This window comes from Podarcis cretensis (genome assembly GCF_951804945.1).
Source record: "Podarcis cretensis genome assembly, chromosome: 5".
NCBI lineage: Eukaryota > Metazoa > Chordata > Lepidosauria > Squamata > Lacertidae > Podarcis > Podarcis cretensis.
Window position 1 is genome coordinate 57,533,090 of NC_137174.1, and position 14,033 is coordinate 57,547,122.

Genomic DNA, 14,033 nt, shown 5'->3' on the forward strand with positions numbered 1-14,033 from the left:
GGCCCAAATGTTGTAACTTTTCCTCATAGGGAAGTTGCTAAAACTCCTTGATAATTTTGCCAGCCCTTTTCTGAATATTTTCCAGCTCTGCAATAGCTTTTTTGAAGTGCACCAATTAGAAATGTACACAGTATTCCAAGTACATTCACATCATAGATTTATGTAAATAGCATTATGATACTGGCAGTTTGGTTTTCAATCTCTTTCTTAATTCTCCCTAACATGGTGCTCACCCTTTTCACAGCTGCCATACTCTGGGTCACATTTTTATCAAGCTATCCACTTCACCCTCAAAGTCACTTTCCTGGTTAGTCACTGCCAGTTTAAGCCTAATCTGTTTATGTAAAATTAGGTGGTCCCCCCCCCCCCATTGTACATCACTTTTCACTTGCTGACACTGGATTGCATTTGCCATTTTAATGTCCATTCACCATGGAGAGATCTTTTGGAGTGTCATACAATCCTTTGTTTTTACCACCCTGAACAATTCAGACTCATTAGCAAACTTGGCCACCTCACTGCTCCGCATCATTTATGAACAAGTTTAAAAACATAGGTCCCAATACCAATCCATAAGGAATCCCCACTTTTTACACCTCCCCCTATTATAAGAACTGTCCATTTATTCATACTCTCTGCTTCTGGCTTTTTAGCCAGTTGTAAAGCTATAAGTGGACGTACCCTCATCCCTTGAAAGTCTACTTGCATGATAATATGTTTGTTGATAATCTTCCCCCTCCTGGAATGGGCATTTCTGAAAATATTAGTAATTTTAGTCACTGTGTCATTCACCTGCTTTCAAGCCTAACCTGTGAGTAAGATCCATTGAATTCAATAGCACATACTTCTGAGTAGGCATAGATAATTGGAATGAAATAAATAGTGTCACATGATCAGTGAAACATTTTACTGTTTACACCAGGTATCACAAACCTGGGGAAAAAAAATTGGCATTTGTTTTTCTTCACAGGATTATTGCAGTCTATATACAATCATCCTTTGCAAGAAAGGAGCATTATTTATTTTTATCCAGGTTTGATCCACACTGCAAAGTCTAACAAATAATATTGAAGGATAATAAGAAACCTGCCATTAAAAGGTTGCATTAATCCGGTAATAGTCACAGGCTAATGAAATAACACCTTTTTCTGGAGCTTCATCTATATTGTTCACATGTTAATTGGTTCCTTCTTTGCTTAATAACTGTAGATAGCTAAATTACCTCAGCTGCTTAATGTGGCTGATAAAATTAGCTAATGGCAGCTACTTAGCTAAAAGTAACAAGAGGACCTAGGTGATTACACTTACAAAGCTGTTCAGTTACCATGTTATAGCAAAAAGTGTGTGTATTCGGTGGAAGAATAGCATTGGGATATCGTAGGTGCTGGTTAATTGAAAATCTAGTGGAAAATTCATTAAGTAATATTTTAGCAAATCTGAAAATAGTAGTTTTAGGTATTATTAATTTTAATACAAAGCTCTCTGATTTACTTTGGTCTTACAATTATACAAGGTAGGTCTCAATTCTTATTTCATGACTACAGATATAAAAACATTATAATTTTCTTATGGCTCCCTATTGAGTACATTGTTGAGCTGAACTTTGCAACCAGGACTCCCAAGTTCATAGCGGTATAGTTAAGAAGAGCCTTTTTAGAAAAAAATAACTTTCTTAGTCTTTTCTAGGAGGAATTGTTATGTCTCTCTTAACAGTTATGATCTACACATATTCAGCAGCAGATCTTCCCGACATGTATATGTGGTAATGGAGAAAACTTGACCTGCTGGATTGCTGCTTGTCATATAGCTGCTAAAGGCGGCTAGAAAAAAGGAAGCAACAATAAGGTGAACCAGTAGTATTTTCTGGACTGTAATGGATAAAAGAATCAACTTGTGTTAATTTTGTTTCAAACTATGATGACTAGAGGCAAAGGGGTGGGGGAGATTTGTTGAGGAAGGGCCAGGGCCATCTTACCCATTAGGGTTAGTGGCGCCCTGCGCCACGGCGCCTGCCCATCAGGGGTACCCAGCAGCAGGAGTCTGGGACTGACCAGGAAGAGCTGCGAGGGCATGCTGGGTGGCGGCGGCAGCTCTTCCTATGGCCAGCTGTGCTCTCTCGCTTCCTGCCTGGGAGAGGAGGTGGCCGCAGCAGCGGTGCACAAAGCTACGTGGTGCTCTTCTCCCTTCTGCCCGCCCTGCGGCAGCAGCGGAACTGCTGAGGAAGGCAGTGCTGCAAGCGAGCCTTGAGCCTTGAGTGCCCAGCGCAGAGGGCGGGGAGGATGGGGAGGGGGAAGGGCGCTGAGAACGTCGCCCCCCCCCCGCCCCTTCCTTCAAGGAAAAAGGTGGAGGAGGGATTCATTCAGATTTGGGGTGTTGGGAGGGAAAAGCTGAGGGGTTGGCACTACCATTAGTGTGCTCTCCATGCAGTTAGTGGTTAAAAACAAACAAACACCAACAAAAAGTCCTTTAAAGACGGGGGTGGGTTTTAAGGTCCTATTAGATTCAGCAGGGCTTACTCTCAGGTAAGTGCAGTTAGGGCTGCAGCCTTTGTGACCCAAGTTTTGTGTCCATTTTAGGTTCAGGATGTCACTGCTTTACACACACGCGCGCACACACACAAACAATATTTGAAAACGTCAGCTTTGTACTTAAACACAAATTGGCTGAGAACTTCATTCTCTGTGTCTTTATCAATTTATTTAAAGAACAACAAACTGGTGATTGCTTTAACTTTTTGATATGTGGTGATTTGAATCATGAGGATGAATTAGAAGAACTGCTGAGTCTTGAATGAGTCTTGCTTTGGAATTGAGGACTTAGATTTTCTTCTGCCTTTTCATTTCATTTTGTTCTAAGGGCTTGTTAGAGATAATGTGTAAGCGTGGTGTCAGCTCCCTTTTAAAAAAAAGGTCAACTCTGGGAAATGGGGGGGGGGTGCAGAGGGATCTTTGCACTACTGCGCCGGATATGCTTAAGACAGCCCTGGGCTATAGCTCAGTGGTAGAGCAATTGTCTCCAGTTCAATGCTGTGCGTCTCCAGGTAAGGTTGAACGAGACTCCTATCTGAAATCCTGGAGAGCTGCTTGAGTCAGTAGACAAAATTGAGCTAGCTGGATCTGTGCTTTACTTGGTATAATGCAGCTTCCTGTGTTCCTCAACACCTAAGAGTTGTGTAGAACAGTGGTCAGCAAACTTTTTCAGCAGGGGGCTAGTCCACTGTCCCTCAGACCTTGTGGGGGACTGGACTGTATCTTTGGGGGGGGGGGTGGAATGATGCAAGAACACCATGAGCCCCAGTGGCTGCTTACCTGTGTCTTGTGAGCGGAAGGGGCTGGCGGCGGGGGAGACAATGAGCAGCGTGCGAAAGAGCTCCAGAGAGGGGCTGCTTAAAATCGTGGCCGCTCAAGCACTGCTGCTGCTGGCACCAACAAAGCCCAGGCCCCTTCCTCCTCTAGGCAGGGTGGGGAGAAGCCAGGAGGAAGCACCACCGCCGCCACTGTGTGAGGGAGAGGGAAAGAATGCGTGCACTGGCGATCCACGTGGGGATTCTCGGACCGTCCGTGGGCCAGATCCAGAAGGCAATTGGGCCTGATCCGGCCCGTGGACCTTAGTTTGCTGACCCATGGTGTAGAGGATGGCACTTCAACAGGTATAGTTTATCATATTGGAATGAATCACACACTCTCTCTGTTTTTCTCCTAAAGATGGAGAAACCATGTTCTCCTTAACCATTGATCCTGTTTCCTGGATAGATCTTAGCAAGTGATAATAGCATACATCAGAAACATTCTAAATTGGCATTTTATTGGTCAGTCACCTGTGTTTCATCTCCCACTATTGTGTGCAAGAAGTCTTAAAACTTTCTCTTTCAACTTTTCAGTTTAGAAAATACTTTGGCTCCAGAGTCAATGGCAAGATACACTACAATTCATACAGCCCACTTGAGTAGTCCCACAGATTTAAATTGCATTTATGTAGTGTAAATAGCTTGCTGTTTAAAACATCAGCATTCATGATGGCATGTATAATCTGAGCTTCCTGCATCAACGTAAACTATCTGGTGCACTTCAGAGTAAGCAAATGTTGAAACATCATCTCTTTTCTCTGCCTTCAACCCCCCACTTCTAGTGTTAGGCAAGTATCCAAGCATCTGTATAATCTGTGGTTTGGTGGAAATGAAAAATATACTAGAATCATTGTTCCCACAACAAGACATTCTCTAATTTGAGTGCTCTCTCCTGTTGTGTTGTATTGCACCTGTGGCTGGGAAGCCTTGCTATCAACAGCCCGCAGGAGGGAGAGGATGCATATATGAGGAAGTTGCCAGGAGTGGTGAGGGGAGGAGAGATAAAGGAAAAGTACTGTTGGTGGTTAGGATCTTTGAGGAGGCAATAGGATTAAGAGGATGAGGCAAAACAGTGGTGCTAAAGGTTAAGATCTTAAGGGACAGAAAGATGGGTGAACCCAGACAGTAGGGGAAGGAATATGTTCCTCCTTGTCTCTCCCCCCCCCCCCAGTGGGTAGGGGATGTTATGTATATACATATCAAGCAAAACCTTGGCTGCAGGCCTCTGGTCTCTGTTTATGTTGGGTTGTACCGGTATTTATTTTCTTTGGCCTGGTAGATGAAGCTTTTTGCATGCTACTAATGCTGTGACTTGTTTGTTCTGTCGTTCTTCTGACGAACTGCAGTTTGTAAGCTTGTTTCTGGAAACCATTCAGCTGTGTAACTTCATCCTTGACTCCTCTAGGTGCTAAATGGTGCTGTGTTTTTCTTTCTATACTATCCGGTTTGGGGGAATATGTGTGTGACACCAACTCCCACAAATTTAAGAATTGCCCCAAACAACTTTTTTTTTTTTTAAAAAAAAAAACCTGTTAAAGTCCACCACTGATAACTGCAAAGGAAAATGAAGACTGCCCTTCAGTTGATAGTAAGTTCTGTCTCCACCTTTTTAATTCTCCAAAACTGCTACATATGAGACACTGGCAACAGAAGGGTGGGGGGGGGGAACTGGGGGGTGAGAACTACCAGGGGGAGTCTTGGTCAATCAAGAAAGATGGTTAAATCTGCTCAGGCTTAATGATGAACATACAGTCATGCAAGAGAGGGGGAAAACTTTTTTAAAAATGGTGGTGTGTGCATCGTGCATCAAGCCCAGACACAGAAAAGTGAAGAAGCAGTGTGTGGCCATCTGTGTAATGAGATGCCTATATCTGGGGATCTAATCAAGAGACAAAAAGCATTGAGAATTGAGAAGCTTATGCCCTCTCCTCTTTGGGGAGGTCCAGCTTGTGCTCCAGTTGTGGCAGTGCTAAAATCATGGGAGAACACAACTCTCCTTGGCTTGGACCAATCCCTTGCTGAATGATGAGGTAATAGACTGCAGGCAGGGGGATCATATTTTTAAAATATACTTCTCAACTTTTTTAAAATAAAAAACACACCTTACTGCATGTAGAAAATATTGTAGAAGAGAGCCAGGGGTATCCCCAGTCCTTCAGGAAGCACAGACACTGATTTATTGTTAACAGCATACATTGATAGGGATAACCAGGCACTGACCAGAGCCATCTCTGTCTCTGGTGCATTGGTGTTTGAAGCTGTGTGTATATGCCAGGCATATGCAAACTCCAGCCCTCCAGATGTTTGGGACTACAATACCCATCATCCCTGACCACTGGACCTGTTAGCTAGGGATGATGGGAATTGTAGTCCGAAACATCTGGAGGGCCAGAGTTTGCTGATGCCTGGTATATGCCATATATATCCTGTAGTTTCTTGAGAAATACTGCAGTTTGATGTGTTTTCCATCAAGCCAGCTGCCGTCCAATTTGAAATTGTAAGCCACATTCACTGCACAGTTAAGCTGAGGTTTGGGATAGCTTTTGCTCGTGTGCGGATGATAGTTTAATGGGGAGCAGTTCTGGGGCATTGCAGGCATGGGGAAAGCAAATAGGTAATGTGCATCTGGTGAAGACATCCCCACCCTCTCTGGTGTGTTCAGCAGTATGCCAACGTCACTTGAAATGCAGCAGGGAGAAGTGACCTGACTGCATTTTAAGCCACAAACATATGCACAGCCATAGATAGGGGAGGAGGCTGACCCTATGCTTCTTACCTCAATTTATGCGTCATACCTGTGCCTGTTGCTGTCTGCCTAGAAACCATTCTTCCTTGGAACGTGGCCTGAGTTGGTCGGTGCTAGGAGCAGTGGTTACTACAATAGAGCCTGCCTCTTCTTCGGAAGAGTTGTGCCTACAGCAAGGGACCAAGCTTCTGCTAAAAAAACACCAAGGGGGAGCAAAGTAAGTGGAGCCCTTGAGACTCTCCCAGCTGGGTTCCCCCCCCCCCTCATTCAAGTGTCTGCACCTGGTTGCTATCCATTTCTGTGTTCTTTTCTCCCAACAACAAAGCTTGAAATCTGAGCTTGAGGGGAGAGAACCGCTGAGGACTAAAGAGGCAGCTAATTATGTTTCCTTGCCTACCTCCCGGGCTGTGCCAGAGACACTAAATGTTCAGCAATTGCTGGTGTGCCACCCCAGGAGTTGCTAGCACTGTAACTGGCTTCAGTCTCATGGAATCCCTTCTTCGTACTCCTTCCTAGGAAACCTAAAGGGCACAGGCTTTGAATACGTTGTAAATTTTGTAGACCAAAGTGGAATTATCAGGTAGGAGGGAGACGGCATGTGTGATAGGGGAGAGATTGAAGAAATCGGGGCATGTTGTTGAGGGTTAGATTTATAGGATCTTGAAGCAGGTGAAAAGTTGAGTAAACAATTGGGCAAAAGTATTGGCTTCAGGTCTTAGGTCTGTTCAAATCTCTTTGATTTTCATATTGGAAGTGACTGGATTTTGATATCTAATTAGCTGAAAAGGTATCTTCTCCTTGATCTGAAATAACATTGTGGACAATGAGAGGGGCAGAGACGTTATAGCTGTCCTCATTTGGCTGTCGTAATCCTGAGGCAGATCTATGTCAGCAGCAGCAGCTCCTCAACTTCTGATGGTCATCTTTGTTAGTACCAGGAGATGGAGTTGGTTCTCATTTGCTACATCCAAATGGAGAAGCTATAAGGGTGCTCTTTGCAGGGTGATATATTATTGCAATGACCTTGACATTATGGAAGTTCTCCCCAAAGAGACAAGGAATGGACAAATTCTTCAAATTTTTAAGTGGGCTATATTTTGGGCTGCTGCTTCATCAAGACTGTTATTTTAGAAAGCTGTTTGATAATAGAAAGTATTTATATTTTCTTGGAATTTATTTTGCTGAACATTCATTTTGATTGACCTATGTTCTTAAATATTTTGCTATTAAAATTGTTTTTGAATTATAGTGTGATTATGAGTGGTAAACTGGTCTTGGGTGGACTGTGTCCCTAAAGCAGGCACCCGCAACCTGCAGCCCTCCAGATGTTTTGGCCTACAACTCCCATGATCCCTAGCTAACAGGACCAGTGGTCAGGGATGATGGGAATTGAAGTCCAAAACATCTGGAGGGCCAAAGGTTGGGGATGCCTGCCCTAAAGGCTGCCTATAAATAATTCTACAAATAAAACAGTTTTTAGTGGTAGTAGAACACTTTGGCAGACACCCAGATAATTACTTGTCTTGTCCTGGCTCAATTTATTAAGGCCTGAAAATACTTTTAAAATCACATTCTCTGATGTGCATAAAATGAAGTATCTATTTGAATTGCCTTGCAGCAATCTCTGTATCCTGGCAAAGCAGGAGAGTGTAAATAGACAGCTTTATAAAACTCTGTGTGTGAGAGAGGGGGGTGAAGCTTGCTAGTTTCTGCTTATCCGGCAAGACCATTATGGGTCGGCAAGGCTTGTCCCAACGGGTTCCAAAGCCACTTAAGTATTATAGTATATTGTTTAAGGCACATGCTATTGTGAAAGCTCTGTTTCTAAGAAGTGTGTGTTTGTCTTGTGTGGCCAGGCATGTGATAAATCCTGGTATGCATGACACTCTTAAAAGAACAGCAAGCCTCTCTCAGTTTGCCTTAGCTTCTGCAGGTCCATGAGAACAGATAACGAAAGTGTGTAGCTAAATATGTAGCTTTACCACAAGCAGTGGTAAACTTTTGTAATGAATCAGCTTGTGCACATTTGCCTTTGCCACAGTTCAGCACCTCTTAAATTTGTCTCAACAGCTTGGCAGAAACCAGATGTGAGAAAGTGATGCTTGCTTGAGAAGAAATTGTATGCACCTTCTCCCAGTATGGCTCTGTACTATTCAACTATGATGCAGACCTTGCCTTATAACTATCTGCCTCTTGGGCCAAGTCGACCATCGGATACTGCACACGCCCCCATGATCCCTCCAGTCCAGATGCACAACTTCTACAACAGGCCTCTTGCTGTGATTATGGACAATAACAATGGTTACAACGTAAATCCAGCAAACCAAGTGGAGTACCATCACATCCATGGTGCAAATCCTTACTTCTATCCTTACCCTTTCTGGTGCTTCCCCCAAATGAGCCCTCTTCCTCTGTACAACCCGTATGCTAACTATCCTCCTCATGCAGCCTACCATAGACCAGGCTGGGATGTGTGGCCTGAGGGATCCACCTTGAGAGGAGAGCTCCATTGGGGTAAGCTTGAGAGGATTGTGGGACCTAGGAGGGACTTGCCGGAATTTGTGAAAGACGATCTCAGAAGGGTCTATGGCACCTATCCAAGGACGGATGTTACCATAACATACCACAGTGGGGAATTTATTGTGAAAGGGGACCCTAGAGTTGGAGAACAAGAATACAGGGTGGAGAAGAGAATCATCCGAAACGAACCCACCCCAACTGCTAGTGAAGCTGAGGACAGCAGTGAAGACCGCAGTAGGAAGAAGAAAAAGAAATCAAAGAGATAATGAAAGTGGTTCAAATAATACTGACTGAACATGTATCTCTCTGTTTAGACCCAAGATCTGGCGGCAATGATACTGAAAACTGAAAGAGATATTTCTGTGACATTTTTATAGGTTCCAATAACTTTCTTAGTAGCTGTTGTATACTCACTAATATGCACACATAATTTTCTCTTGTGCTAATAGGAAGATGTTGCTCATTTTGTCTACCCCTGCTCTTTTTTTGAGTGACTCAAAATGAATGTCAGTAGTGCAGCCTTTCAATTGGATCTACCCAAAATCTACTTATAAAAACTGACTATGGATTTCTGGCACATTATCTTCCTAGTAGTACATTACCATTTTGCACCATAAATTCTTCCTGCCCCCTCATTGTTGGAGGGATCTCTTTTCTTTCTTTCTTTCCTTCCCCCACCCCTGGCCAAACATTGGCTACTTTAAGTAAATGTCCATAGAGTTCACTATGGAATTATTCAGAAACTGAACCAGAGGTCACAGGACAAGGTGATGGTATACTGAGAATCTGGTCACACTGTGACAATGGACACACAACATACATAAATAGGATCAGAGTACCTTTATTTTTAAGAGCAGCACAGACAACCCTATTGTGAATTCCACCTTCTGTAATATGTTTTATGCCATTTGTGATTCTTTCCTAGTGAGATGAACAATTGTAAAGAGTTCTGCTTAGCCATCAGGTTGCACTTTGTATATATGCAAGACATAGAGCATTTTAAATAAAGGAAAACAAGCATGTTTTACTGTGTGAACATTTCTTTGTGATAACTTATCGTAAGTAGGGTGGAAATGACTGTTTGACATAAATAGTATTGTTTATTTGGGGGGTATCTTCATGCTTTAAAGAAGGAAATAATTCCTGTCTTATCACCAAACTGTGAAGTGCAGATGTTGTAGTACAGCATAGCATAAGATCTCTTCTGCTAGTTTCAAGAAGTACACAGAGTTCAGGAATGAGCAAGAGGACGGGTATAGTTGTAAAATACAAATAATAATATTATGACTTTGATCCATGCACTAATCTTTTGAGTTCCTCCCTAATGTGGCTATATGTACTTATCTTAGAGCAGATGGGAAAGCTCTGTAAGCTTCATGGTGCAGAAGGATGGGTGCCTGATAACTGCTCATGGTGCTGTATGAAAAGAGTAATGCCTAAAGACTGAATTTTACTAAATATACCCTGTTTGATTAGGCATATGGGTCCATACAAGCTGTTGGGACAATATTGGGGTGGCCAAGCTTTTCCTTCAGGCCATGTATAAGATTGAAGCCTCTTTAAGTCACAGTTGTAAGGATCAAAGTTAAATTCAGTGGGACATGGGAATAAACATGTATAGGTTTGGGTTGCACATCTAAAGTATTGCCTTTTAACCTAACAATGCTAACTTTCTCAGCCATTGGTTTCATACTGTAACTTGTATGCAGATAGTCACACTCATCTACTATTTTTACACAGAGATGCTACCCATGTTTTGGCTAATAATAATATAATAATTTTTTTTATTTATACCCCGCCCTTCACGGTTCAAAAACTGGGCTCAGGGTGGCTAGCAACAAATTTAAAACACTTTAAAATAATTATAAAAGCAGCATAAAATACAGTATAAAAACATGAATAACAATAAAATTCAAAAATCAATTCGATAATCCCCAGGGCTAGCTGGCTGAATTGGTCCTACTTGGGCCAGTGAGGAAGCCAGGGGAGAATTAGCTGTGGGGTCTCAGAGCGGGTGATTTCATCAAAGGGGGGGGGGGAGAGAAGGGAAATAAAAGATCAGGCTGAATTCCAGTTAAAGGCCAGGCGGAATAGCTCTGTCTTACAGGCCCGATGAAAGAAGGTTAAATCCTGAAGGGCCCTAGTCTCATGGGACAAAGCATTCCACCAAGTTGGAGCCATCACTGAAAAGGCCCTGGCCCTGGTGGAGGATAGTCTGACTTCCTTAGGGCCCGGGACCTCTAAACTATCGTTATTCATGGACCTTAAGGTCCTCTGCAGGGCATACCAGGAGAGGCGGTCCTGTAGATACGAGGGCCCTAAGCGAGTACAGGCAACACACATTTTGTGTGTGTTCAAAGAATGCACGACTGTGACACATGGGGTGTTTTGGACCCAGAAGAGGGCTTATACTGCATCATACTGTCACTTTTAGGCTGATGGTATTTCTCTGTAGAAAGAAGAGGTGAGTGGATTATATGATAATGTCAAAGTGCAGGTGTGGCAACATCACCTTAGCTCCACCCAGGTTAACTTGGGGTGTGCATGCATGCAGCTGCTTGAATAGGAGAGCCACCTAAAAAGGATAATCCACGTAGATGGCAAACGCTCAGCTATATTGGCTTATGGTTATGTGTCTTGACAGATCCCCTTGATGACACACAAGATAACACACGAGTGAACTCGGCAGCTCCTGGAGTTTAGTTGCTGTCTAGCTGTAGAACTGAATCCACGGGGCGTTTCAATTGTTCCCAAAGCCTATGGAATTCAGTTCTCAGAGCTAGGCAGCCATGTGGGACTCCTGCTGGTTGAAGCGGCCATCTGTAGGAGAAAGCCAGATGCAATTGTATTACTAGAGATGTCAAAACTCTTAATAACATAGGTGAAAAACTAGTATATCAGTAGCATTAAAAAGAGAGACCACCCAGTATCAACTGCTAGCCATGGTGGGTGCAATGGCTTGTGGAAACAGCCCAAGAGCTCTCCTTCAGACATAGGCCTGGCCAAAGCCAACACCAATCCGTCTTTCTTTTTTTTTTTTTATAATAATTTTTATTCGTTTTTCAGACAGATAATAAAAACAATATAGAACAATATAGCTTCAAAATCATCATTTCCTACCCTTCTTTCTTTTGACTTCCCCATACCTCCCCATCCCTGCATCCTTGTTTAATGGTTCTTTAGCAACCCTTAGGTCCATTGTCTTAATTCCCTTTCATAAAGTTTCCTTTAGTTTTTTTTTTAATTACTGCTGCAATTCTTTACCTCTTACCCCCTGACATCTTAACATTCCTCAATTTTACAATTGTTTTTAAGATATAATTTGAATTTCTTCCAGTCCTCTTCCACTGTCTCTTTCCCCTGGTCACGGATTCTGCCCGTCATCTCGGCCAGTCCCATAAAGTCGATCACCTTTGTTTGCCATTCTTCCAGAGTAGGTAGTTCTTGCATCTTCCAATACTTTGCCAGTAGAATTCTTGCTGCTGTAGTGGCATACATAAAGAAAATCCTATCCTTCTTTAACACCACTTGGCCAACCATGCCCAAGAGAAAAGCCTCTGGTTTCTTAGGAAAAGTCCACTTAAGGACCTTCTTAATTTCATTATAGATCATTTCCCAGAAAGCTTTAACCTTTGGGCAGGTCCACCAAAGGTGGTAGAAAGTGCCTTCAGTCTCATTACATTTCCAACACTTATTGTTAGGCAAATGGTAAATTTTTGCAAGCTTGACTGGGGTCATGTACCACCGATAGATCATTTTCATAATATTTTCTTTTAAAGCATTACATGCAGTAAATTTAATACCGGTGGTCCATAACTGTTCCCAGTCCGCAAAGATAATATCATGACCAATATCTTGTGCCCATTTAATCATTGCTGATTTCACCGTTTCATCCTGTGTATTCCATTTCAACAGCAAGTTATACTTTTTTGATAAATTCTTAGTATTGGATTCCAACAATTCTGTTTCTAATTTTGACCTCCCTTTCTGGAATCCTATTTTCCTGTCCTGTTTAAATGTCTCATTTATCTGATGATAATGCAACCAGTCTCGAACCTTGGGCTTTAGTTTCTCATAACTCTGAAGTTTAACCCTTTCACCATCATATTCTAGAATCTCATGATATTTTGGCCATTTAGAGTCCATATTAAGCTTTTTTACTTCCCTCGCTTCCATTGGTGACACCCACCTGGGGGTTTTATTTTCCAACAGATCTTTATATCGAATCCAAACGTTATACAGTGCTTTCCTTACAATATGGTTTTTAAAGCTTTTATACACCTTTGCCTTGTCGTACCATAAGTATGCATGCCAACCAAAACTATTGTCGTACCCTTCCAGGTCCAAAATGTCAGTGTTCTCAAGAAGTAGCCAGTGTTTCAACCAGCAGAAAGCTGCCGATTCATAATAAAGTCTTAAGTCCGGCAGGGCAAACCCCCCTCTATCCTTTGCATCAGTTAAAATCTTAAATTTAATTCTGGGCTTTTTGCCCTGCCAGACAAATTTTGATATGTCTTTCTGCCACTTCTTGAAACAGTCCATCTTGTCCAAAATCTGCAACGTCTGGAATAAAAACAGCATTCTAGGCAATACATTCATCTTAATAGTAGCAATTCGGCCTAACAAGGAAAGTTTCAACCTTGACCATATTTCCAGATCCTTCTTTACCTCTGACCAACTTTTTTCATAATTATCCTTAAATAAGTTCACATTCTTGGATGTTAAGTTTAACCCCAGGTATTTTACCCTTTTTGTTATTTCCAAGCCTCACCAATCCGTCTTTCATTCTTGTGTTGTATGAGGGTGACTGGGATCCTCCCCTTCCAAACTAACACCACCAAGCCTTTCATGTGGTGGTGCCACAGCTCTGGAATGTTCTCCCACTTGAAATTTAGGAACACAGGCAGCTGCATTAGATTGAGTCAGACCATTGGTCTCTTCAGTTCAGTACTGTCTACATTGGCTAGTAGTGGCTCTCCACTACTTCAGACAGGGACTCTCTCCCAGCCCTACTTGAAGATACCAGGGATTGAACCTGGGACCTTCTGCATGTAAGCAGGTGCTCTGCCACTGAGCTATGGCCCTTCTCTAATTTGTCAGGTGTCAGGCTCTGTCTTGAGGTGTCTTCCACCATAACTTGAAGGCACATATCGACATAATCTTTTAATGTGTAGTAATTAATTCCATTTCTGTCAATTCTAATGTGCTGCGTTTTTTTACCCTTGTAGCTGCTAGGTTATCCTCCTAGTTTTTTCCTCAAGCCAGTTGTTGTGAGTGCAACAATGGGAAATAGAAGCTGTGCTTTATTTTAGTTTTACAGAATCATTTCAGTGTGCAGCTGGATGGGGGAGTATAGTGTCTCAGAACTGCTGGCACTCAGTGGGCCAACACCTATTTTCTTCCGTTGGACTGTGATCTCAA

At 42.6% G+C, this 14,033-nt stretch overlaps 1 long non-coding RNA gene across 1 annotated transcript; it reads left to right on the top strand.

Moving 5' to 3' along the window:
- Positions 1 to 6,538: 6,538 nt before the first annotated feature.
- LOC307216858 lies at positions 6,539 to 9,636 on the top strand. Its single transcript, XR_013839340.1, has 2 exons — positions 6,539 to 6,672; positions 8,163 to 9,636. It is a non-coding gene; the product is annotated as an uncharacterized lncRNA (long non-coding RNA).
- Positions 9,637 to 14,033: the final 4,397 nt, after the last annotated feature.